Source organism: Phasianus colchicus, chromosome 4, assembly GCF_987193195.1.
Source record: "Phasianus colchicus chromosome 4, bPhaCol1.hap1.1, whole genome shotgun sequence".
Classification (NCBI taxonomy): Eukaryota; Metazoa; Chordata; class Aves; order Galliformes; family Phasianidae; genus Phasianus; species Phasianus colchicus.
In genome coordinates this window covers 34,518,425-34,545,060 of record NC_143439.1, presented here as the reverse complement: position 1 = coordinate 34,545,060, position 26,636 = coordinate 34,518,425, and the positions used below count along the sequence as shown (strand labels likewise).

General features: G+C 38.2%; 1 protein-coding gene and 1 long non-coding RNA gene across 9 annotated transcripts in view; one reads left to right on the top strand and one right to left on the bottom strand.

Annotated features, from left to right (window-relative positions):
• The window catches only part of LOC116231211 (uncharacterized), a 126,148-nt gene that overhangs the window by 12,980 nt on the left and 86,532 nt on the right, over positions 1-26,636 (bottom strand). For 6 of the 7 annotated variants that reach the window (XR_004167412.2, XR_016466054.1, XR_016466053.1 and 3 more), the window contains one exon: positions 15,825-15,919. This is a non-coding gene — a long non-coding RNA (uncharacterized LOC116231211). Of the gene's footprint in view, positions 1-3,178; positions 3,591-15,824; positions 15,920-26,636 lie in introns of those variants that run through there. The other variant, XR_004167414.2, reaches the window with a different exon arrangement.
• Positions 1-26,636, top strand: part of LOC149918176 (uncharacterized) — a 281,148-nt gene that overhangs the window by 228,082 nt on the left and 26,430 nt on the right. The gene's annotated exons all lie outside the window — the stretch shown is intronic.

The following is a 26,636-nucleotide window of genomic DNA, read 5'->3' as shown; positions in this document are numbered from 1 at the left end:
CATTTAATACATATGCAAAGGCTTTTTCAAGTTAGTGGTAGAAATTTAAGTGTGGCAATAAATGCATGGGTTTAGCCCTCTCAATAGTAGTCTTGCTTTCAGCTGGAAATGATGAGATCATGTATAAAACATTTGCTTATCTAAAACTATTCATAAACTAGACTTCAATGAAGCCATTTTTCCTACTTTATTGTCATGCTTATTCTAAGTTAAAATGGTTTATTATGTACAAGATTTTCAAAATAACAGCAGAATTCTTTTGCTAGTGTAACTGAACACACTTTTGTATAAGTCAAAGCTCAAAACAAAAGAAGAAAAAGTGTTGTGCATTGATAATAGTTATTTAGAAAATGATAGCATAGGGGAAAATTGATAGATGTTAAGCATCTTGGCTATTCTTAACTGCTATGTCAGTGGAAGTGACTGTGGTTTTTTTTTGTTTGTTTGTTTTCTCAGTACAGCTCACTGTAATTGGTGTCTTAAACTAATTTGAAGAATGTTAAGTAAGTGAAAGCTAATACTAATTAGTTACTATCTAATAATTCAATATTTGAAAGGAACAGGTTTACATGCAAGAAATTCAGAGCTAAATCCGCAAAGAATACAGTGCTTCACCTAACTTGAAGGCATCCTGCCAGCTAGTAAGAATTTTTACTCAAAGTTTAGGCACTTCTGTTGCTTAACGAATGCACAGGAAGAGCTGAGTCAGCTCAGTGTAATGCAATTTAATTAAATTAGTACAATCAGCATTCAAATACAGGGTCATGTACATATGGAGACAGAATATTAACCCAGAAACCAGTCAAAAATCATCTCTCTTCACACATACCACGAAGAGTATATAGGACAAATGATAGCAAGTACTTCTGTCTTTACTGAACTTTTCTGCTAAGTTCAGAAAAAAACGTGGAAGATACCACTGTCTGATGAGAAAAACGTTAGGAAGATAATAAAAGGAAAAAGAACAACAGCAAAATCCTTTACTTTGTATGCTTTCTTAGGGGAGCACAGATGTGCAAACTGGCAGAGCGATCAGATTGTTTTGACTATTTCTGCAGTGAATTGAGCTGTAATGGCTTGGCAGAGTGAGGAATCACTGCTAAAGCAGACACATATCACATGGAGAGGTACCATTCTCCTGCTATTTCATAGAGCAAATAGTTGAATGTTTGTGTGAACGTGGGGCTGGAGAGGCTCCCTGTTTACGACCAGCTACGGATGTCTGTGAAATGTTGCTCTGGAGGAATTCACAATGAGATCTCCAGCAGGAAACACAAATGCTAAGCAGATGTATTTTCTTCCAGACTAAACCTTTAGACTCAGATTGGCAGAAAATCTTCACTTTATCCACTTTAAGACTTTTAAGACAAAAACACAAAACAATGACTTTTCAGCCCTTTTAACAAAGACTAGAAGCCACTGAGAAGTTATGTGGGTCTACGTATCCCTGAAAGCACACAGACTACTCATTAAATCTGCTCAATCATCTCATTTTGCATTTAACTTTTAAAAACTGCAAAACAAGGCAAAGAAAGTGCCTCCTGCTCATAGGATGTTCAAGGGAGTTATTCCAACTTGATCTTTCTCTCACATATCCTTTATGAGAGGAAATACTTATGGAGGTAGCAAAATGGAAAAGATCACAAAGATCCTGACACATAGATTTCCTGGTGTTATTCTCTAGAGGAAGAGGCAAAAGTTCTTTCCTCAAATTCCTTTCCCCATGTAAGCAGGAAGAATATTATCTTTTGTTAACTTTTTATTTTGCTTATTTGCTGTAATCTGCAAAACTTGCTATATAAAAATGCCATTTATTAATCATGACTGTGTTGTGTTCTAAAATAAAAATGATCCTTTGGGATCATATTTGTTATACGTGCTGAAATGTATTGTTAGCTAAGTGGCCTTATCTATAGTTCAGAAAATAATGTGCTTTGGAAGACTGTTTGGCAAACAGTGCAAGGAAGTCATTTAGTTATCTGGCTGCATTAAAGATGAAATCAATTTAAGATGAATTAATACTTCTAGAAAAGTGATATGAAAAAACAACCTAAGCTCTTGGCTTTGGAAGAAGTAATTAGCCAGTACTGCAAGAGCCTTGGTGAGTACACATTTGGATGTCCTTCAGTGGATCTAGAGGAGCAATTTAAAAAATTATTGTCTGCAACTCTCAATTCCTACTTTCTAGCTGGTGGCTACAGTTGAGATGTGGTATGTACTCTAGCAAGTACTTCTAGCCCATGTCAGTGAGAAAATAGCCAGACCAGCTTAAATTACTATCTTGGATTATTTGGGAGCAGAGAACAAATCACATTAAAATGGTGTGAGACTTCAAGTCAGTTTTTGATTCCCTGTCTCCTTCTTGTTGCTACATGGACATGAGAATGTTTTGGAAAGGATATTGCAAACCATCTGAAAGAAAAGCTCCAAATGAGATTGAATTCTGTTCCAGAAAGTTCAGGTTCATAACATGAATTTAGTGTATTGAGGATACACCACAAAGTCATAGTTAAAAGAAGACGTGGGTTTTTTTCCACAAGCATTTATTTCAAGTAATTTGTAATACAGTGATAAATCTGTGTGATTTTATTTCTAGCTCAACACGACACTGGACATTGCTAATCTGTTTAATGTATGTAACAGTATTCTATGATAAAAGCAATCTATTAGTGAGCTGAGTGATAAACAAACACGTCTAAAACAAAATCTTAAGGACAGTCCAAGATTGTTTATGTTTGTTTTAATGATATCCAAATGGTGTTCTAACTAAAGATGTTAATAATTATGATGAGCAATAAAGCTCTAGAAGGAGTTAAACTGACTGGCAGGCTTTATTCTGCTGGTGTTCTGTTTGACATAATTCCATAACCTCTTCCCTTCAATAAATGTCAACTACTTTGTTTTATTTTTTTAATTTCTTGAACGTCCTAGCTGTGAAGAGAGACAGAGCATGAAAATTGTCAAGGATATATCACGTTTTGCATTCACATGTTCATATTTTTTTGTTAGAGTGACTGAAAGGCCAGAAAAGATGTGCGGGAAGACTTCCAAACAACAATAAATACTGAAGTTCTTTCCAATTCAATGTTTTGAAATGTCTTAGAAGTTTTAACCAAAAGGCCTTGCTGTGATCAACTCTTGTAGGGAAATAAGAGTAATATTTCCACAAGAAATATTTTTATTTTTGATGGTACTTCCTCCAAAAAACCACCAATGGAGAAGTGGTGGGATTTGATGACAACATAGACTTTAAAAATGTTATAAACTTATCTAATGGAAAAGGAGATGACAGTTTTCAAAGGTATGTCCACCAAGAACTGCTGCAGCCAGGTGAGAAATTTCAGAGCTTTTCCTTTGAAACTTGATTAGCTTGTGAAGGGATTTTGTGATATAGTAGTCTCTGACATAAGGCACCAAGCCTTTGATGTGCTTTCCACTCAAATGTCTCTTCAAAAGTAGAATAACATGCTAAAGCAAGATTTTACTAAAGTGTTTCATTTATATCAGCTGCAGCAACTCCTCTACCCATGGTCATGACTTCTGGTGTTCCTCTGGTACTGGAGATATTCTTGTGTTTATGTGGAACGCTTCTGTAAACCACACAATTCATAAATGTTACTAAAAAATTGAATCATAATGGCTTATCAGCTACCAAGAAAGAGGAAAGACTCCTAAATCTTTTCTGTGGCTGAAACTGAATGAGTTTGTGAAAAAGTCACAGAAACACCAGGCATGCTCTACATTCACGCCCTGACTCACAGTGTCTGATACCAGACAAGCAGAAAAAAATAACAAATTAAGATGTTTAATTTCTGTACCTGTTTACACTGTTGATGCAGAACACCTAGAGGGAAATTTGGCCTTGGAAAAATCTTTATTTCAGAATATAAACTCAGGAGGATGAGCTACGTCCTAAATACTCACCTAATCTACACGTTTTGAAAGAAACTTAGAAAGTAATATGCCATTTTGCACAAGCATGGAAGGAGGTCTGTACCGATAGAAAATGAATAGCAAATGAGGCTCATTGTGATGAGTGAAATCAGATTGGAGGCAAAGTTGTCCTTGAGTGTCTTTCTCCAGTAATGAAGACTGACAGAAATAAGAGAAGCTAATAAACTTAAACTTTGACTCAGCTTAAATAGTATTTCCAAAGTCTGTTTCAGAAAATATAAACACTTTAAAGAGTAGCCAGCAACCTCCTGCTCAGCCATCACAGATTTCTCAGCTGTGTTGAAGGCATAGCAACACAAATTACCCTTGAAATTACTATTTCAAGTTGTACATTTGCCTGAGTAATATTTTAATATTTTTAGGAGAGTTCTACTAGTAGTACAGTAACTTTTTCCAGACAAGGACTTAGCTTGGGTTTATGTTAGCATATAATTTGTAAAAGTTTGTTATAAACATGCCTCAGTGAGATTGGCAAAGATTATAGGAAGGAAAACATCACTACTAACTTCAGGCTACTTGCTTTAATTTAAACCTCAGGTTTGCTATGCGAGCTTCAAAACTACAGAGAACTGATGAATCATTCTGTAACTAAGACCAGAATTTCCAAAGTACTCTAGTCTTCTTCAGAAATTCTGCTTTGATTGTGGATTTTGACATTCACTGTTATTGACCAGTGGCCTTATGCCTAGGTTGGGAGGTATACTAATAGTTTTTTATTCATATTGAAAGAAATATGCAAGACATGCACCTACTGAAGTAAAAAATTTAAGGTGCCAACTGAAGTAAGTTTTACAAATAAGCACTTAGAGAATGTTTATATAAACAGGGTAAACAGAAGAGAAAAATATCAGTATGAATGCTAGTGGTCAGTCTTAAATTACTACTCTTCTCAGGCCAGTTTTTAAACTGGGATGTAGGGCCATCATTATTTTTCCAATGCTTTTCAACTTGTGGTAAGAGATAATTTCCTCCCTGCAGTACCTAAAGCAACAATCTGTTTAGCTGTATTTGGAAACTAATCTTGTTAGTAAATGATGAAAGGAAACAAGGCAAGGACCTATTTACAAAGTTTTTCTGTAGAAGAATTAAGTTTTTCCAAGGTCCCTCTTTTGTCCACAGTAAGCAGCTTTCCTGCTCTGGATGAAGTTTGCATATCCTTGGTACAACTTAAGAGCTTGAAAATTAAAGCATGCATCAATGTTTTGAAAATAGATTTTAGTGACTACTGTGATAATACTTTGTGTGTGTGTGTGTGTTCTATTATTTAAAACATGTAGATGTTTTGTCAGAATTGAGCACGACATTGAGATACTGAGCAAGCTCAAAACAGAATAGCTGATTACTTTGAAGATCTGACACTTGAAATTACTTAAAGGCATGATTAGCTTAGTCTGTTCTTTAACCATCTTGGAAGCTACTGTTCCAAGATGATGGTGATGAATAATCTTGAAAAAAAGCTGCTGGTATATATCAAATAAATATTTAATTGTAACAAATGGTGGCATTCTGATAACTAATTGGAATTTTTGTCTTTACTGATTTTCATAAAATAGTACGTAAGTAAAATAAAGCATTAAAAAAAAAAATAATCCAGTTTTAGAGGTGTCAGAGATGAAGAGATCCATTGCCAAATGAGAATAAATGCTTACTAAAAATGCTTTCTAATGCAACTAAGTTGAATGAACTAAATGTGAGAATTCATAAACATTTGGTTAAGCTGCACTCTATTCTTGTTGACACAGAAGAAATAACTGTTTCCCTATTATCTGGAAAGCCATTGGAAAACCATTTATTAATGCCAAAGTCAATAGCATCTCAACCAGTCAAAAACTATAACATCATTTGAATGATCAATTACGCATAAGAAAGTGACTATGGAAGCAAATAGAACAAAACTTCTTCCAACTTACTGAAAAATTTATTAGAAGTACTTCCTTTTTAGTAAGCGTATCATAAGAATGATGAAACCAGTGGTACAGACAAACAGCTAAAGGTGTATGGAAAGAAAAGCGAATATCTGAGCTTCTCATAATCGCAGTGTTTACCAAAGCTGGAAATAATAGCTCCTCCTCCAAGTCATAGTCTCAGAAGGCTCTATTCTTTCTTTAAAGTAACAAATTCATTGAAAAAAGCATTTAAGGACAGCATTGTCAATGTGTCCAGTAATACTGGTTGTGAATAACTGCAACAGTACAAACTAAAAGTCTACTGAATGTAAAGAGACTTTCAGACTATTTTCTAGGCTATTACTTTGAAGAAAAATATTACATGCATTGGTTCATTTAAGAAATGAATGACTTCTGGGACCAATGGCCTTGATCCAGGATTGCAAGAATGATGACCTTATTGCATGACATTTAAGCAAGAGAGAACTTTTTCACTATTCTCAAAAGGGTGCTGGTTTCCCAAGGACAAGTCAACTCATTGTACAAATATGATGAGAGTTCTGAATGTAGAAAGTGCTTTTAGTCTACATTAAATATGAGTAGTAAATAGAGTTGAAATCAAAGGTATAGATGATTATTATCATAAGAAATTTTCAATGAATGAGCTTACATTCCTCATTACTGTATCAATCTCAGCCATTGCACACTGAAATCTTCTGAACAAAAATCATAATGATCATGAACAATAATCCATATTTGAAGATTACTGAGACAAGACCTTTACCTTACTGGCTGCCTGTATTTGCTGTTGCTTAGCTCTGCAGAGCCTGCGTTTTATTTGGAAAAGCTAAGTATTATCTCAGTACCAACAATAATAAAGGCTTACAGAGAAAACGCTGTTCTTTACAGAATGTGTGACACAAGCAGTGGGGTCTAAAGCTCGTGCAGATGGAAGGAGTGGAATGTGGGATGCTGGAAAGGGCTGAGAGGGGAACTGAAAACCTAGAGATATATGTGTTTGTTTGTGTATGTATATGTGTCTGCATACGCCAGCTAAACTGCTGTTTATTTGGATGTTTCAGCATCCTTCATGCTAGGTACTGTTTTGATTTCAGTCATCTACTCCTGGGTCTTTTCATTCAAATAGAGACATTTATTTTTTTAAGGGCATTGCATGTTCTCCATTAAATGGAGGCCACACCACAAGCAGAGCTAGCCAGCTTCTGCCTAAAATGTGCAGGCCACAGTTTTTATTGGCACTTGCTCTCTGATTTGCTTCCCATAGCTCATTAGCTACAAAAATTGCCTTGGCTATAATTATTTTCCACCTAAGGTCAAAAACCGATAAATCCAGGCAAAATGAAGCTACTAACAATCATCTGTAATGTTTTCTCCAGTGCTAACTGTAAATTAGGCTTTCCATTTTCCCAGAGATACCATACATATTTGTTGATCCTGCCCATATCTTCTCCTTCACCCCACTCTGGACACCACTGGAGATAAAGCAGCCACTTTCCTGAGTTTATTGATTCCTGAGATCATTCTATTTCCTATTCTGAAGTGGATCTTTTGTTTGGTATGTGTTGAGTTCCAATGTGAATGGGGCAGCTTTCATATGGTTTTGGAAGTATGTGACCAGCCATGAAGTCTCAGTAAAACAGCCAGTTTTCTTTTTTTTTGGCTTATATTTCTGTAGATATTTACTGGCCTAAATATCTTCCTCTTTACAGCATTCTTCTACCAAAAAAACAGAAGGCAGCTTTCATATTCTCCAGTCATCCTACAAAGTCCTATATGAAATAGGCTACTGCAGCCTACAGGTATCATAGAAATATTTCTGTCAAGAGCACAAGTTCTACTCTTGCCCCTATGCTTCTTATGCTAATGTGCATGACCTCTTTGAGGAACAACAGCAAGGAGACTGGATAGTTTGAGGTGTAATTGATGGGATGCTGAAGGTCTGGCTGTCGTTTTGGTGGTTATTTTTATAGATTATAAAGGAATTGACCAGGCAGCACCATTCTTCTGCTACCTCAGCTTGTGCCTGAATCTAACAGCTTAACTTGATGGCCTCAGCCCTCCATTTAGCCCATTTGGTCAAATAAGGCTAGTGGTAACTGAAAGCTGTTACCAGCTGATGGCTATGTTGAATGATAACTTGTGGAAATCCCCTTAGTGGACTCAAATTTTACTGATGAAATCTCACTATTCCAAGTGAATTCCTCCAAAATAAATGCTAACTCAAGGCTCAGGGGCAACCACAGGTTTAAAGACAAGGAGGGTGAACTTGTCTCTTCCCTAGAAGTATTGTCTGTATGCCAGCAATGAAGTGACAAGAGGCACATTTGTGTCAGCACCACCCAAGCCGTCAATATAGAACTCCTGCCCTCAGAACTATCAATCAAATTCATATGAATTTCCCACTCTTCCAAAACCACTTTCCCACAGGGAAGAAGGGATCACAAAATTAAACAGCATTCCCTTCTTCTCACATCTTTGTAATCTGTAAGTACTGTTCCTTTCATAGTGCTCCCGGGAGGTTTCCTTAACCATAATGTCTCATCTGTGTAAACAGCTGTTTCCCTTTTGCACAAGAGTTCTTGGAGACATGCTTCACTTATCAGAACTAAGCCACTGAAAAGCTGGTAAATAACCAAGTTCTGTTGGAAAGATGAAATTGCACTGCAGATAAATGGATTTGCTTAACCTATAAAATAATTCTGGAATAGCTATTGTTTTGGCAAAATTCTAAAATGTAAAAAAGTTTGATTGCTCTTGGCTTCTCCTAATTTGCTTACTTTTGGGTAATAACTGACCTTCAATATGCATGTTAGTCTTGTTACTGTTAAGTTAAATATCTAAGACAGGCTTGGTCAAGAGTTACTGTCAGAGTTCCAAGGTTAGCTGAAGTCTGGACCTTTTACTTTCTCTGTGCTCTACTAATTGAGACCAAAGCTTATGCAAGACTTCCTTGGGGAACACAGGGTCTGAGGTTTTTATAGTCCACAAAGCTAAAATTCAAATATGAACCACAGCTGTTTGGATGGAAGTCCTGGACCTCTTCCTTTTGAACTATAGTGACCTGCTCAGCCTTACCATCATGTGAAATTTTGAAATCCCTGCACAGCTGATGATTGGGATGTGAAAATTGCCTGCCAAGCAGACCTGGGTAAAGTGATTGGTTTACAGTGCTCTAGGATTTGCAGGTGGAAGGACTGCTTTCTCATGCTCCTCTGCTACCCTCTTCCCCTCCATTTCTGTACATATCATTCTTATATATATATATATATATATATATATATATATATATATGCAGATTTGATTCCACATTCAGCACCCAAACAGCTGAATTGATGTTCTTACTGAAGATTGTGAAGTTCCTCCCTTCTGCCAAGTACAGTTATTTTCTGAGTCCTCAGTAAGAGGTAAAATAAGAGCAACAGGGTGTGGGGTAAACTAGTCAATCAATTTAAGTGGGGATAGACCTCAAGTGCCCTAACACTTAAACACTTTGTCTTCACTTGGCTCTGGTCTATCTTAATTGGGGAGTACAACCAGGACAAACAAGTGTGGCCTTTTCCTACTGTGGATTGTCACATGAAAATATTTGTGAAGGGGTGGAGTAAACATTTTTGGGGATCACACTGCAAGAGGAGACATATGGGAACTCACTGTGATGCAAAAACAAATCATGTGTTGCTCCACAGATGATGTGATTGGCATTGTGAGCTCAGATGCACACAGACAATCAGGCACAAAATCAAGACTGAAGAATAACAACTGCTCCTTTCTTGAGAAAGTTAGTGGGAGTCATAAATACTTCTGTGTCAGCAAGGAAAGCTACAAAAATGAACTAAATCATGACTCTATTTCCATGCTGATGCATGCACTTTGAAATAATAATAAGTATAAAAGTGCCTTCCTTTTGGCATAACTGCAATTACATAACTATTTACACTGATAAGTAATTTTGCAGAAGTGAAAAATGATAGGCTTCATGATAGCTATTTAAGGGGACGAGCAGCCCACCTTCCAGTTGCCACAGTGACTTGCATCAAGTAGTAATCACAGAAGGTGCTTCTGGAAATTAATGGTGAATCTTATATTCCCTTGCATTTAGAATCCAAATCCATTATTTCATTAATTCATTAATTATATAACAATCATATAATAATTATAAAAATAATTATATAATAACTATGTCTGAATGAATAATAAGTCTTTGTGTGTCCAAGGTAACAGGAATCCCTGCATTCGTGTTTACTATAAAATACAGCAAGCAAAAGCGAGATAAATTCTGTTTAATATGGAAGTAATTTTGGCTGCATCTTTGGCTTTGTATGACATGGAAACTGGTGATTGTTTATGCTTTGCTACTTTTTTTGGTCTGCATTAAAATCCCACATGAGAAACAAATTTTTCTCTAGGAACAAAATGTTACTTTTTTGGGACTGAGTTCTAATAAATTGGGTAGTACGTCTGCTTCTTTTCAGCTGGGAAATTGCAATGCATATAAAATCCAGATGGATAGCACATGAGGCTGGAAGCAGCCTTGGCCAATCAGCCACGTCACTTGATTAAAAGAAACCTATAATAATTTAAGTAAAAATAGAATCCCAACAAAGTAGTAAGAGCAACAAACTGGCTGCAGCACGGGATTTCATCACAATTCCAGTATTGCTTTACTTTTGCTGGTTGGCCTTCTCATACCTTATCGTAAATTAACCTATTTGCATTAAGCATGCATGGAACTTGTGATTAATGCCCCAAAATATGGGGCATGGAGGATGGAGAATACATGATAAGCAGGACGAGGGGGGAAATTTGTCATCAGACTACAGAAGGCCACAAGGATCTACTGCGCTTAGGGCAATGGTGCACTTGAAGAACTCAGCTGAGAGTGTTGCTGTAAGAAATCACCCACCCTGGCACGAGCCACACTAATGCAGACCAGTACTTTTTGTATGGATTTTGTCTGTGTCTATTAGAAAGCAAGCAAACACATATCAATGCAATTACAAGGTCACTCTGTGGAAAAACTCCTGAATATCCCACGAGATTCAGCAGATACGTGGGTGACATTGCCTAAGGCAGCCTGTGAAGAAGTCACAGGCAGGACTTGCAGAGGGATGGAGCCACATCTGGAATCCCTATGGGCAATTGGAGGAATGTTTATTATTCTTTGTTTATTATTTTGAGTGTGTACTCTCCCTCTTCCTTTCTTTGTCTCTCTTTGTTATTTGTGTAATAAAATTCCTCTAGGCGTACAAAGTAAGTAAGTCATCTGGAATTGTGCAGTTCTCTCTGCCAGGAAGCTGGAAAAGCCTCTCTCTTGTGCAGAGACAAAAATATGGGCTCATCTCAAACACTGAGAAATTACAGAAATATTCACCATTTGCCTTTGAGTTATATTTTCATAGGAAAGAACTGCGGCAAATACGTGTGCTTCTTGCTGTTAAAAAATTGGCTTTTATCCTGTCCAAGGTGTTGTGTTTATTTAAAAGTTGTTGAGAAATAATTTGTACATTCTAAAATCATGCAAAATATGTTAAAAGGGCCCAGTGACAAAGTTGTTTTTTTTCTGCCAGTGGGTACGGAGAAGGAAAAGGAAATGAGTAAGTAGAGAGGAGCGTCTTTATGGCCACATGGCTACTGAAAATTTCTATTTATTCTTCGGGGAAAAAGCAAAGTAGCTGCATAGTTGCTGGTTGGATAGGTGCCGGGACTATTTTTATTGGCAGGCAGCTCTGAGTGGCTGAAAGGTGGTCATTAACACCCTGACACAAAGTGCTGACAGGGCGATTATAAGATTAACACCCTATGCTATATTAACAGTGTCAAAACCTCCCCGTACCTGTCAGTGAGAAATAATGGCACGAAGAAAAACATTATAGACATGCTGAGACTTTAACACTGAAATACCATGCAGCTATTCACTTTTTGAAATTGATCTAAATATCTAGACCTACTGAAGGCTCATAAAATAAAGGAATGTGATTTAAATGGTAGCTTCACCAAATCAAAAAATGAATGCAAACGTTAAGCTGCCCAGTTTACTTACTCTCTTGTTGACACTTTTAGCCCTGATCTCCCTCAGTAGAGTTATGGTTTGAGATCTCATAAATTTAGGATTTGACCTTAGGACTTGACAAAAACAGAACTTATCTGGAGAATATTATTACTGATGTACAAGGCAAAATTCAACCTCGGTCTTCCTCTAGGATCGCTAGTCGTCACAAACTGGTTTTATCAGTGAGAGCCTTAGGACCATAAGGACCAATCTGCATTTAAAATGTCTCTGCTCCATCTTCACTAGAACTGGAACAGCAAACCCTCTAGCACAGTTGTCCTGGAGAATATCCAAAGAAGGGCAACAAAGCCAGTGAAGTTTATGGAACGCAAGTCTTATGGAGAGCGGCTGAGGAAAATAGGATTGTTCATTTTGGAGAAGGGGAGGCTCAGGGAAGACCTTATCGCTCTCTACAGCTGCCTGAAAGGAGGTTGTGGTGAGATGGGGGTTGGCCTCTTCTCCCAGGTATCAGTGATAAGATGAGAGATGACGGCCTTAAATTGCACCAGGGGAGGTTCAAGTTGGATATTAGGGAAAATTTCTTCTCAGAAAGAGTAGTGATGCACTGGCACAGGCTGCCCAGGGAGGTGGTAGAGTCCCTGGAGGTGTTCAAGAAAAGGGTGGATGTGGCACTGAGCGACATCATCTAGAGCGGTTGTGGCCATGACTAGATGATCACAGTGGTCTTTCCAACCTTAATGATTCTACGATAGCTTCAGCTAGACTGCTTTATGCTGCCATAAATTCTGCCAGTTTTGATTAAGAGGATAAGCTAGGAGAAAAAGGTTCTTCCTGTAAGACTAAATCTATACTTTCACTATTAAAAAATATTGTCCAAGGTTACCAGATAAAGCATTCTTTTGTATTTTTATTATTATATTTTATGTTGTATATGATGATAATACAATCTATATACGTTTGTCTGTAAGACTGATAAATAAAATGCAAATTAAATATTCTTATAATACTTTGGTTTCTAAACAAGATAAAGACATGGTCAAATCACCCCACGTTCTAGGAAATGCTTCTAAGTTGCATAAGAAAGGTTTGATAGTTTTAAGTAAGTGGGATTTGGGGGGTTTACAGAATGTTGCAATGCCATCATACCTTATTGAAACCTCTTACTAGAAAAGTGTATGTAATTAACTTAGCATGTGTTACAAATGACTAAAGCTGCATCTGAAAAGTTCAAGTGTCTTGGAAATAGATCTTACAGAAACATTTAATAACTAAACAAGGATAAAGGATGGATTAATGGCTGCAGTTTAGTTTAGGAGCTACTGGAAGATAATGCCAAAAATTCACTAGTACTTTCAGAGCTTCTATGAAATGAATACCATGCCTGCAGAAAATTGAGTATTTATTATAGCAACTGTTGAGAATTGCCAAAGGTAGGGAGTTTCCAATAAATAGGATTCTAGTTCTAGGATACTGGAACAACCCATTAAAGTATTTGTATGTGTAATTTTATTACAGCATCTGCTTTGGCTGAAACCAAGGTCTCCAGGGCAATTTTGAACTTTCAAGTTGTCTGCAGAATGGAGTGTTTTCATCTAAATATCTTTTCTACTTCAAAAAATGAAAACTCTGACTTAATTCAGAGAAAATGATGTTTAATCATGTTTTACTAATGATATGCGTGCAGTTTTTCGTGATGATCAGAGACTCAAAATACTTTCTGAAATGCTAGAAATGCCTTTAGAGATTTTTGGCATTTCACATATTTGAGTGATTTTTTCAAAGCAAGGCAAAGTCAGTGCTATCAGGATAGCTGAGTATTCTGTGCTCTTAGTTGTAGTCATACCAGGTGGTCATTGAAAAGGCACTCAATTGGTGAGAATTCGCGTACGCTGCAGTTTTCTGGGACTTCAAATAATATATAAAGGCTTTGTTTACTAAAATAATATTGCTGTAGACCTCAGCTGCAAACTGTGTAAGAACAATTTTAGCATTCAGTGAATGTGTACTTCACTCTGCTTTATTTTACCTTTCTTAGTAGCCCTGAGTGACTCTGTGGGAAATCCTGTGCCCTGCTTAATGTATCTCTGGAAGTAAGCAAAACTCAGAGACGCTGGCTCTCATACAGTTTCATAGAAAAGGGAAGACTATGCAGCAGTCCCGTCTGCCAGGTGAGGCCGAGACAGGCTCCTCAAGTTCTACTTGTCCTGGGAAGAATTAAGTGGGGATTACGGGTTTGGAAGAGCTAAATCCAGCAATCAATGTGCTCTACACCCTCACTGGCTCTGCATGCTGAATGGGAGCAGATCAACAAGTTCTATCTGCTAATCCTTATCCCTTTCTTTCTGGACATCTTCTGTGTGACAAGAGAGCATGGGTCACGTTCTGCCCTCATCCCTTCTGTCACAGTTGCAGATCAAGACACTTTGTCAAAGCCTGCTTGGCATTTAACAAAAAAAAGCCATAGCACAATGAAAGCCACCAAATAGTTAATAAACTATGAAATCATGTGTAGACACGAAAGTGGGAGGAGAGCCGCCCAAGACTGTGTTCACAAAGGAGTGGAGATGTAAGAGATGATCTTTCATGACCACTAAATAGATAACTTCATCAGGATGTGCTTGTTCCAGAACATTAACAGATTCTATCATGCTGAAGGGACAAAAACTTTACTGTAGTTATTTGGAAGGGTTTTTGAATGAGCAAGAAATATTTATACATAGTGTTTATTTGGAGTGTGGTTGCTTATCTCTTTATGAATACTACCTGAGTACTGCAGTCCTTAAACTCAGGTTGCCTGGCTTGGCTCTGCTGTCTTTTCATACCAGGAAGAAAAAAAATGTGTGCTTAGCAGCTAAGATTCATGTTCTTGCAATCTTTTGCAGCCCAGGCCCCCCCTCCAAAAGCCATATTAAAACGGCAGGTGTAACTCTGCATTGTTTTAGCATTATGTGACAAGCAGTACATCATTTCAGTCTCTTTAAGAAAATAGCCATATATTGGATCTTTGCCTCTGACCTACTGGTGAGTGATGTAAAACCCATCTACACTAGAAATAAAATATCCTGCTTTTCTAGAATAAGTAAATTTCCATTGCTCGGTGTACACAAATTATGTCACCTGCCACCCTGATATTATTCTTGGGGGTCAGCATACTTTACCAGCTAGTTACACTTTGCCCAGTGGAAGTACTGAGTTCATTCTGATTTATTTGATTTTATGAGTTAGTAAAACTGGGAAACTCTGTCCTAGAAATGCTGTTCTGTGTTGCACAAGGTCACCCTGTGCACTAAGAAAGCAGAGAGAGAAAGTGGACCAGATCCTGCAGTATAACAATGAAAACCACGCCTTTGTGCCCTCTCATCTACAATGCTTTGCTTTTCTTAAAATATGCTAAGATAGATTTTAATGCAGTTCTAGAGTAATATTCCTCTTTAAAAAACACACTATGCACTAATAATTCAGAGAAGTTTCTTTATAATTGTGCTAGGTGGATCAATTTTATTTTTTCCCTTTTTACTTTCCAGGCAATTTTAAGAACATAAGCAGAATGCTTCATTTGTCCTTTTTATACAGAAAAACCCTTAATTTATGAGTGACATCATGATGAATCGTAATAGCAACCAGAAATAGAAGAATTCCTGCTTGTACTACCACAGCTTTGGGACGAGTTAAAACTGGACAAACTACTGAATAGTGACTACTGTCAACAGCTGGCTTTTGCCAAAACCTTCACAGATTCAGAGTGGGAAGTTTACATCATTAAAAAAATCCCACAAATAGCGACAGATGAAATTCAACTCCATCCACAGCACTGCTTGTCAGCACAGCAGTACTGGACACACATCACATCAACACAAAACAATGACGTGCATACATGCCTGTAGATCTCACCACCCCATCACCATCCCCCGTGTTGAAGTCTGAGTTGTACAGACAGCAAAATACAGCCATACCTGGAGACAGGAACAAGGTGAAGAGTCTGTGGTAGCTGTGTTGGCTTCACTGCTATTGTTACCATTTGTTGATCATTATTTGTCAAGATTTATGTCTGTTTAGAACAAAACAATCATTGAAAGTTTTGAAGGGTTGCTTAATGGAGAGAACAAGTTTCAACTTTATTCCTCGCTTTCATGCAATCAGAGGTTATGTTTATTTAGAAAGCTAACATTTATACAGATTATGCACTTTCAGCGCTTCCATGCCAAAAAATACATGACTAAAATGGGTCTTTCCATCACTCTTTCAGTTTTTGACCTATGATTGTTTTTACAGGAACTGGATCTTTTAAGCAATAGCCTCTGGTAGAGTAAGAGGAAAGCGCAGCACCTTGTGCAATAATTTGCAAAAAGTGGCTTAGGCTAAAGGTTTTAAGTAAAATGCATTTGAATCACTCAGCTTTCCAGACTACCCCAAACACTATTTGATTAGGATAATTGCCAGGGCGAGTGAGAAGGGTCACCAAGCAAAGCTGGGTGGTAGTGGAGGTCATCAGTTAAGGAAGTATACCTTTTAAGCAGTGTGAAACTTTTTATTAATTAAGCCTCCCAACAAACTTTTCAAAGTCTTAAAAACAGTGAAGTGAGAATTATTAGAGATTGAGAATTGAGCTCCCAAATCAGTGAATAATTATTCAAGCTATTAATATGCTTTGTTGTATGTGCTGCTGATTATTCTGCTCTTGACAACATTTAAAATGTTGCTGTTTTGTAAGTAAGAAAGAAATGTTTGTGTCATGTTTGTATGGAAGTGCTTATTTAAAACTCATTTTAAAAATCCATTCACAGCAAAAAAAAAAAAAAAAAGGAAAATTACTATGGTCAAAAGGATCTACCTTGCCACTGTCTTTTATTTTTTAGTGACTTGTCCTTAGGTGTCAATTTCCAGCCTCATAAATGCCTTGTTTTTGTATCATTGTGTAGAAGTGGTACTGAGCCATGTGAACAACAAGTGCTAGAAATCTCCGATTGTGCACAGTTGAGGCTCTTGCCTAGGAGATAAGAGTTTTCCTATGGAACCATTCAACAAAGCAAGAACATACGAAAAAGAAATGTCTTTCTGCTTTCCAATATCTTTTCAGCTGAAAAACAATGACAGAGCTTAAGGCTTTTTCTTTTTCCCTCCACATTCTCACACTTTCTAAATGCTTTCCAACTGGTAAAACAGTCAATGTTACTTTGTGTTCTTTCCTGCCTTTAGAAATAAAGACAATCTGAAATGCAGGAAAGATCTATTTGAAAACAATCCTACTATTCCTTTATTTTGAACTATTCTTGGAGAAAGGAGTAGGATTTGTTTGTTTTTCTTTTCACAATAAAAAAATGAAAATATTCGGAAACATTCTTCTCTGAAACACCTTTCTGAGTTTATCAGAAATCAATCTTTAAGTTGCATTTACTTTGAACTCCCCTTTATAGGGCAGTCATTATTTCAGCCAGTCTATCATACAAAGTCACAGCGCCTCAACAAATTTTTCAGTATTTTGCTTTAAAAAAAGATTGGGAAGCTGATTTGCATCAGCAAAGTGTTCACTAAAAAGGATTAAACATGGGTAAGTGCGACAGCCTCATGAAAGAAAGCAAGGCTAAACATCATGCACCTCATTTTCATTGACAGTGACAACTCAAGCATCATAATCAGAGGCTTTTTGCCCCCAGTACATAGGGAAACCTAAAACTTTTATAATACAGCGCAAATTACCATTTCAGCAGGTGAGTAAATAATCACCATTGACTTACTCCTCACACCACATTCAATTCAGGATTGTGTGTTAGTGTCACAAAATCCACTGTGCTGGGTGCAGTGGAGGGCATGGGGTGGTCTTGGCCCAGAGACACCACCCACCAGCAAGACTGAGATGCCCAACTCCCTTTTTCTTACCCCTCTATAAAAGGAATTGTATTTTGTTGCCTCACAGCCTCCCTTGGTGGCTGTGAGCACTCAGCTCCCACATGTGGGGTTCGGGAGCATGGATGTAGGTAGCACTGCCTCTCTATGGCTTCCAAGATAGGGAAGCTCCCCCAGACATCAGTATAGATAGATCATGACCTTGAGATTTTGTAAGAGGATTTCATTTCTCTCATCTCTCTTGCTTGCATTGTCACTTGTGCCTAGATTCTCCCCATTCCACAGCCAGAGGTAAGCGATGCTCAACAAGAGCTCAGTAAACCTGCACTGAATCATAGAATGGCTTGTGTTGGACGAGACCAGTTTCAACTTCTTGCCACGGGCAGGGTTACCAACCACCAGATGAGGCTGCCTAGGACCCCATCCAACCTGGCTCTGAATGCCTCCAGGAATGGGATGTTTACCAAAAGTGCACAACAGCCTCTAAGTGAGGAAAATAACCCAATTTATGTGTAACAGCTGAGCTGCCACATTTCTTTGTATGGGGCTACCCTTCTCTGTTCTTTCATGTAAGTGTTGCAATTAACAGGCGTGCTGCAGTTAATGAAGATCTCTGTTCCTGCAAAGGTGAGGAGGGTTCTGACTTTCAATATATTTCTGATCACCTAAAATCCTACAAAGTTTAATGAAGCGACTGTAGGGTTTAGCAGCCTTTCATCCAATAATTACATGTTTTGTTTCAAGAATTATATTAAAGCTGGGAATGGAAGGTTTTCAGAATACTTGGTAAATAACTGAGACGTGTAAGACTCTTTATTAAGAAAATCTGCCTGGAATTAAGTTTTCCTACAACATTTTCTATACTTCCTACTTGAAGACTGGCTGGAAATCTGAGAAGAGCTGTTCTGTTCCAGCTGAAGTGAGTAGGTGCCAAGGTTTTAGAAGGCTGAGAGAGAGGCAAGGGGAGGAAAAGAGAGTTACACTTTTTTCTTTAGAAATTCAGGTTCATCTTGAGTTTTGGGAAGTGGTTACAATTCACTTTTGTTTTGTCTAAACAAATTTCTTCACTTTTATTTTGTCTGAATCATCTGGCTGAAGTACAACTTAGGCTTTTCTTCCCCAAGGAGTTACACTGAATTAATAGGTTTGGTCACAAGGCATAAGCTGAAGCCTGTTTGTAAGAGCTCATCTATTCCATGAGGGCACACAGGAACCTCTTTGGCAATGCACAAAAGACCAGGTCAACCCAAATTGTTTAAGATGTACTTGCACCGGGTTTGACCCAATTCTAAATCTGAACTATGCTGCCTAGGATGACCGGTGGCACAAGAACAGATATTGAATATCAGTCAGTATGAAATTATTCTGATCTGAACTGATGCATTATCTGAAAGAACAGGCTCCATTTCTCCCTGTTTGTGTTAAAATAACTGCAGTTCCATCTTTAAAGGATTGAGGTAGCTTTCACGACTGATATCAACATAAAAGCTTTGAAATTATTGCCTGAAATCAAATAGAATGGAACATCATCTGAAAATCCCTGACAGAAATTCTGGAGTAAAAGACAAAGTAGTTAGTAAGTACTTTACTATATTTTCACCTTTGAAGAGGAGTATATTGCTGTATAGAAAGGTGTGCCCTGTGTTTTTGTGTACATGTGATATAGACTAAGACTTCACCAGAGGAATAGGTGTACATCTATATGTACAATTTGAGTAACCAAATGAAAAGATATACATAGATCATTCTGAAAGTAATGCCTCCTATTTTTTTTCCATGGAAACTGCAACAGATGTAAATAACACAATAACTTGACTTGATAAAGCAAATTCTCAGCTGCAAAACACTGTTTTTCAACATAACCACCACCACTAGCTGTGCATTTTCACCAGCAATGAACAAAAGCATGCATGCCGCACTCATACAAATCTGTACAATTAGGGATGATCCACTGTTGCTGCCAACACTGCTGAAATGCACCATCCACTGCCTCACTGTGCTCACATCCACTATTTGGTCTCCACAAATGTTCAGCAAGTGTCAGTGAGTGTCAATGGATGCCACTGTTTCCACATGGAGGAATTCAGTGACACACCTTTGCTTCACACACACTTCCATGTCAGATGCCATTGTGTCAGACTGCATCTCTGCTGCCATCTGTCACAAGGCAGCAATATGTAACAGACTGTGGGGGGGAGGGTCAGCCACTACTGCCATACCACCAATGTACACCTCTGGCATTGTGGGCCAATAAATAGGAAGCATTACTTTCAGTCATACAGGTGCTTACTACAGAACAGTCACAATGACATTGAGTCAAGGATAATGGCCAAAGTTATTTCAAGTGCAAAATTGAAGAAGCTTCGAAAGAAGATGCGAGAGAAATTGCAGCCAATTCATAAATCCACCATTTTTCCAACCAAGCATTGTGGTAGACTTTTCATTAGCAGAAAATGTAGTTTAAGGATATGCAATGTGAGTAAACTCCTCAGAACAGTAATTTTTTTATCCATAGAGAGGAGTGCCAAGATCACAAAGGGTAAGTATGAATACTTTCTCCCACAAGCTCCAACTCATATCAATTTTAGATTTTGAGAGCAGAACACAGAGAGAACATCCTCACTCAAAGCTATAGAATGATTCAAATGCCATCTCTACAAATGAAATATCTCCACTCCAAAATAAGAAAACAAACAAACAAACAAACAAAAAAAAACCACAGCATCAGTAATATAGCAACAAACACAAAATGTTTAAGAAGGATGGCACATATTCTACAATGGTAATTTAGCTCCAATGTGTTATAATCAATGTGCAAAATGACTTCTTCTAGCTATTTCTTGTCACTCTCCTCCAAAACAGTGACTGCGTTTTTCTGGTGCACATATTGAAATACTGCACTTTTGGGTTTTGATCCTCTGAATGGTTGGTTATTCTTTCAAAAGAGTCCTTGCTAAAGTGTCTGAGTCTGACAGCCACGGCTCTTTCAGCAGAGCAGCTCTGTCTTATACCGTGCTTCCACGAATAAACACTGTATTGAGCAGAAGTGCCAAAAGAGAGAAAAAAAAAAATCTCTTTCTTTCCTTGCAAGGCCAAACATGCTGTCTTTGGACAGATTTCAGTCCTGCTTTAATTCATTAAAAAAGTGAAACAAAATCACCATTTACATCCTTGACAGCTGGCAGGTTTTATGTGTTCTTACTGCTCCTGCCAAGTCAAGGGAAAAAAAAAAAAGGAGTTTTCATTCAGCTCTGTCATGGATCTTCGGAGTGCTGGAAGTGTGAGAGATGTCAAAATGTATTCATAAAAATGACATACAGTACCTGAAGGCAGGAACGTATTATGCTAATGTACTGATGTAAAGGAAGTTACAATTCTCCTTTTTCCTTTAAAAAAAAAAAAAAAAGACCCACAAGCCCACAAGAACATCAGAAAACATACCAGTCCTGCAAGAGGGAGTGCTTTGCTTTCTGCAAAGTCACCTGTTCCAAGTACTTTCTGCTCATCAGATTGTTTTCCAAGATATACTAGATAAATTCAGTTCAGGTGCTAAGTTGCCATAGGCAGATCCTGCCATGACCATATCCCCAACCAGTGACGTGAGAAAAATGAGAAAAGTGCTCTTCTGCACTGCACATCAGTTGTTTGGGTAGGAAGAGTTTGCCATCCTGTCTGCTTGTACTTGTACACGGCAACATAAAAGGCACTGGTTGGAAACATTATAGTGAAAAGCAATGTCTTGCATATTGTACTAGATAACCTTAGTGGTCTTTTCCAGCCTTAACGATTCTCTGGATCTATGATTCTATATACTCCAGCAGAAAACTAGGAACAAAAATGACCGCCAGCTTTTATGTTTTGCAGCCATTCCCTGGCCCAGCTAAGACAGAAGAACAGAAAGACAACCTCTTCCAAATAAAAAGCTCTCATGTAGGAGGTCTGAGGCATGATGCATACCCCCAGTGTTTCATGTCATGATACACATAGACCATTGCTCAGAATACACACCTTGAGTGAATACTGTCCAATCATATGCATCTGAGCTGTATACAGTTCATTTCTTTGCCAGAAAGGAGATGCACAATAAAGCTAGGCAGTTGTTTGAACTCTGTGGCACTGTGAAAAGTTATCTAGATCACAGTTCAACAAAACCTTAATTGCCCCTCTAATTATGATGGTGACAAAGATAAATTAGAAATTGGACCTGCTGCTATTGCATTTCTTTGTCTCACTACCCATCCCCCAAATATGGAAGTTAAACCTGCCTCAGCACATACGTAAGAGATGAAACTTCCCATTTTAGCCCTGCACAGATGTTTACACTTGAGAGAAATACTACTGAAGAAAAGAAGAGCCCTGTGATATAATTACAATCCATTAGCATACCATCGTTGTCATTTTCAGAGGCATTTAGGAGGGAGTTGTTGCAGATTTCAGAACTGAAGACTCACTCAGGAAGCACAGATGCCAGATCATTATTGCTGGCTTTAAAAAAAAAAAGAATTGCGTATGGGCAGAGGTGATATTTACTGCCTGCAGTACATTTCACATAGCAGCTATCTTGTCAGTCTTTGTAATACTCTTTGTATTACTTGACTGGGTCATTTTAATTGTGGATTGCTGTGGATATTTACTTTAAAATCAGTGTTATTCTTTGATCAGCAACCCCATATCTGTGGCGGTGAGAATAGCTTGGGGTTGCAACTTAAAGACCACAAATATGACTAGCCTTGGCTCTGAAACTTTGAAAACCATAGGTATAGTCTTTTTTTTACAAAATGCAATCATTATGGCATGCATATAGCCCTAAGCAATTTCACTTATTAAGCCAACAACTGCTTAAAATGGCAAGCTGCTCTTGGAAAAATCAACTTGCTGCTTTATGCCTGTACAAGATCCCTTTTGCCTTACATTAAGTTTTAGAAAACTTAAACCTGTGACAATTGTCTGCCTCTGAGATACAGTTACAAAGGGATAATAAGTAGACTTAGTTAAATTGCTGTCCTCAGCTTAACCCACAGTACGTGGATGGAACTAGCAAAGTGATTTGTTCTCCACAGTACTAACTAAAACAAAACAAAACAAAAAAACACAAGTGAAAATGTGCTTTGTGTGAGGGTGAACAAGAAAAACACTGCACTGAAGGAGCAGGAAGAGAAATAGAGCAGTATCTTTCACCATATCTGGTTATAGGATTTGTGTCTAAGAGATGCATCTAATCTCATCACCTTTTGGACTTCACTCTGGAGAAATGAGTCCAATGCGCCAACTCTCACTTTATAGCAAGACTGTAAAAGCCTCACACAAGTGCCCATGATTGTGTTATGAAACTGGAAGGACGAAAAGAATCAGCAAACAGAACAAGCAAAGCTGAAGAAACAGAGACATGCTGAAATTCATTTCTTATTTCACTGCACTTTTGATAGTTTTACATAGCAATAGGAGAATATCTTGGCTATGAACATGAAACTTCTCACTGAAAGGCAACCAGAAGCATCATTATTGATCACTAACACAGTTCTTGGTAAAATTAGACTTATACGCCAAGCCAAGGCTCACCAAAGTATGATGAGTACATTACTGTGACTTGAGCAGACACTATCTACGTTCTGAATGAGAAATTTGGATAGGTACTTCTCTCAGCCAACCAAGAGAGTTCTGAAACACATTTCCAAAGGAGGAAGTTGCAGATTTCCATAAGCCCATCACAAATCCCAGTAGAGTGGGAGAAATTCTTATACCCAGGCTGCAATTATGGAGCCCAACAGGCTGTATATAAATTAAGACTGAAAATATGTTTGTGTAAAGACAGAGCTCTGAATGTTGAGGACCCAGCATGAGGTACAGCATCTGCATTGGTCTGATTAGTTCAGAGAAACAGCACAGATAACAGTCATGTATTTTCTATGCCTAAACTGGCTTTGAGATCTCCTGTCATCAGTGGGTTGCAGTGCTGAGATCTGGCTGTCCTCCACATGGAGAGGAGTGCCTTTCGCCAGGCTATGATGTATGGCTGGACATGTGCAAAGTGTTGGCAGCTGTAGAGGCTCTGGAAGTCTTCAAGGTAAAAGACACTTTCTGAAAGTAAGATTACTTTCATTACTGAGTTGATGTGAAGCTTATTTATTTTTATGAGGTATCTTTTCAAATCACTAAATTATTTTATTAGTTGTTTTCATAGGTTACACTACAAGGGCACGATTTTGTGACTGAATGAAAGATTGCCTCTTGCCAACTTCATTATACAAACAGCCTGGGGCTCCCTCCTCCTCAAATACATATCCAAGAGTGGGCTGAACGTGTATGGGAAGTGGAGAGATACCTTGGAAACAAAATAAGCTTTTGTCTAAGTTCTGTTTTTTGAGAGTTTTGTTCAGACATTTACATTGTCTAAAATAGCTAATGATCCTGTGGAGACTGAAAGCAATGACAATAACAAAGTACTCCTGCACTCTGTTCAGTGTTGATCACGATTTCACGATTGTTTATCATTGGCATACGTTTGCTTTTGCCATATCAAGTAAATCTCAAAAATCACAAAATTTTCTGATTGCACATCTGGGAAAGTTTTGCTTTTCCACATGAAGTATAGTGCAGTGGAATATTGGGACTGCCAAAAAAGCTATCTCCACACCTTATAAATGGTGCAGTTGTAAAAATTATTAAGCAGTGGATCTTAAAGTTAGCAGGGCTATAAGACTATGGAGAAATCAGTCAATAGCATGACTTGAGTTAGAAGAAACCTCAAAGATCACCCAGTTCCTACCTCCTTCCATGGACTGGTAGTCTCCTACCAGACCAGGCTGCCAAAGGCCCCACCCAACCTGGCCTTGAGCACCTCTAGGGATGGGGCATCCACAGCCTCTCTGGGCTTTCAAAGCCCAGCTTTCTCAGCCATTTTTCCATAGAATAGGTGTTCCAGCCCTCTGATTGTCTTTGTGACCTCCTCTGGACCTGCTCCAACAGCTCCATGTCCTTCCTGTACTGGGGACTCCAAGCCTGGACAGTATTCCAGATGGGGCCTCACAAAGGACAGAGTAGATGGGGAAGAGCATGAATTATCAACCATTAATTTTTTCTGGTATTGTAAAGTTTTTATCCCTTTGGATAAGGGAGTAAAGAATGTCATGGCACAAGAATTCCAAAACATTTCTAGAAAAGATGAAAGCATCTTTTGGATGATACAACCTACTATGTAATGCCTCCATATATCAGAATGATATTATCTCTTCATTTCCTTCCAAACAAAAAACCACATATTTTCAGCATGGTAAGAATTTTGATCACAATACAATTGCATTTATCAAAACTGTATTTTCCATGTAAAATGTTTTTCTCACAATAAGTTTTTCAGTAGTTTACTATTTTTCTCATCTGTCCATATATGACAATGGAAGGAAAATATCTGCAGTGTGCTGTAAAAATCCATGGTGGGCTCCATATAGTATATTCAGAAAGCCCCAGAGGGCATCAAACACAGAAGTTTCAGCTCTCAGCTGAAGATGTTCCATGCTGGGACATAGGCTGTCACCATAATGGCTTATGATCATTATGTAACTGTGTGGAAGCTGTTGTTCCTTTCCAAGTGACTGCAGCTGCAAGAGCATTGCTCTTTGCTGAGGTACTGAACTGTTCACTTGAAGTAGGCTCTCCAGTATCCTCATGCAGCTGTGCGCCGCTGGACACTTAATTAATGAAATGAAGGAAAACTGCAGATAGCACGGTGACACAAACATTGGCATGCTGACAGCAAAAAGTTGTCTCTACACACACCCTTGATTGGACCCAGTGTCCTTCCTTTGACCCTCAGCTCTTTCCTTTGGCTTTGAGTTATGAGTGAAAGCACTCCCAGCTATTTCAATATATCTTCTTCCTATTTTCCTTCCAGCACAGAAGATATTCCTGTCTTACTCATAGCAGAAGTAAACACATCTTGTGGTGGTTGGTGAGCCTCAGCTCCATCCACTGGGAGCGATTCATTAAATTACTGAGCTCAGATTTGCAGTATGCTTTGTACCCAATGCAGCCTGTAAGAGTCAGCCCTCAGCCCTTAAGAATATCAAGTTCTGTCACAGCATTAAACTCAGTATCATTTGGGTAGGTTGTGTTATCAACATCCTCATGTTTGGAGGATTTTTTCTGCTAAATGAGAGAACACCTGCTGAAAAGCTTGATCTTATAGTAGCACTACCTGCAAAACTATTCTGGTACGTCTAGAAGGATGCCTTTTTTGTGCTCAACCTCCCATATGATACAAGAGAAAAGGGAGTTGAGGCTGATTCTGAGATGTCTCCTGTGCTTGGCTGAAGTGACTCAGGGAGAAGTGGGTAAGGGGAGCAGTCTAGTGAAAAAAACAGAGCTGATCTTCAGCTACCCAAGACAAAAAGGCTTGGCAGCACTGCTGAAAGAAATGGCCCAAGGGGCATTTCTCCCTGCTGTGTAAGAAACCTTATTTTCACCCAATATTCATAATGAAGAACTGGCTTCAAACAGAGTATCTGCTGGTGGCAGGATCACCACTCCTCATGTCATAAGGAGGTGGATGGCAGAGAAAAGGGAGAAAGAAAAAGCTATGCGGGAAGCTCTGAAGCATTGTATGCAGGCAATACAATCCATAAGCAATAAACTTTTTCCTTCTCTGACTTTTGTTAGTTACAAAAAATCGATTCAATAGCCTGCAATTTAATTTTATGCTTTCCTGGGGTGAAGTCAAGGATGGCAGAAGACAATCACAGGGGGTATGCCACAAAGTGCCACACATTATTAACAACAAGTATTAGCAAAGTGCTCCTCCATCTATCTACGTGGGAAAAGACTAACATGCAAAGCCAAAAGCCTCTATGATAGACAAAGAAAATTCCCCTAAGTAGTTGAAGAGTAGAGAGAAATCAAAAATTACTCCCTGTACAAGGTACTGTATG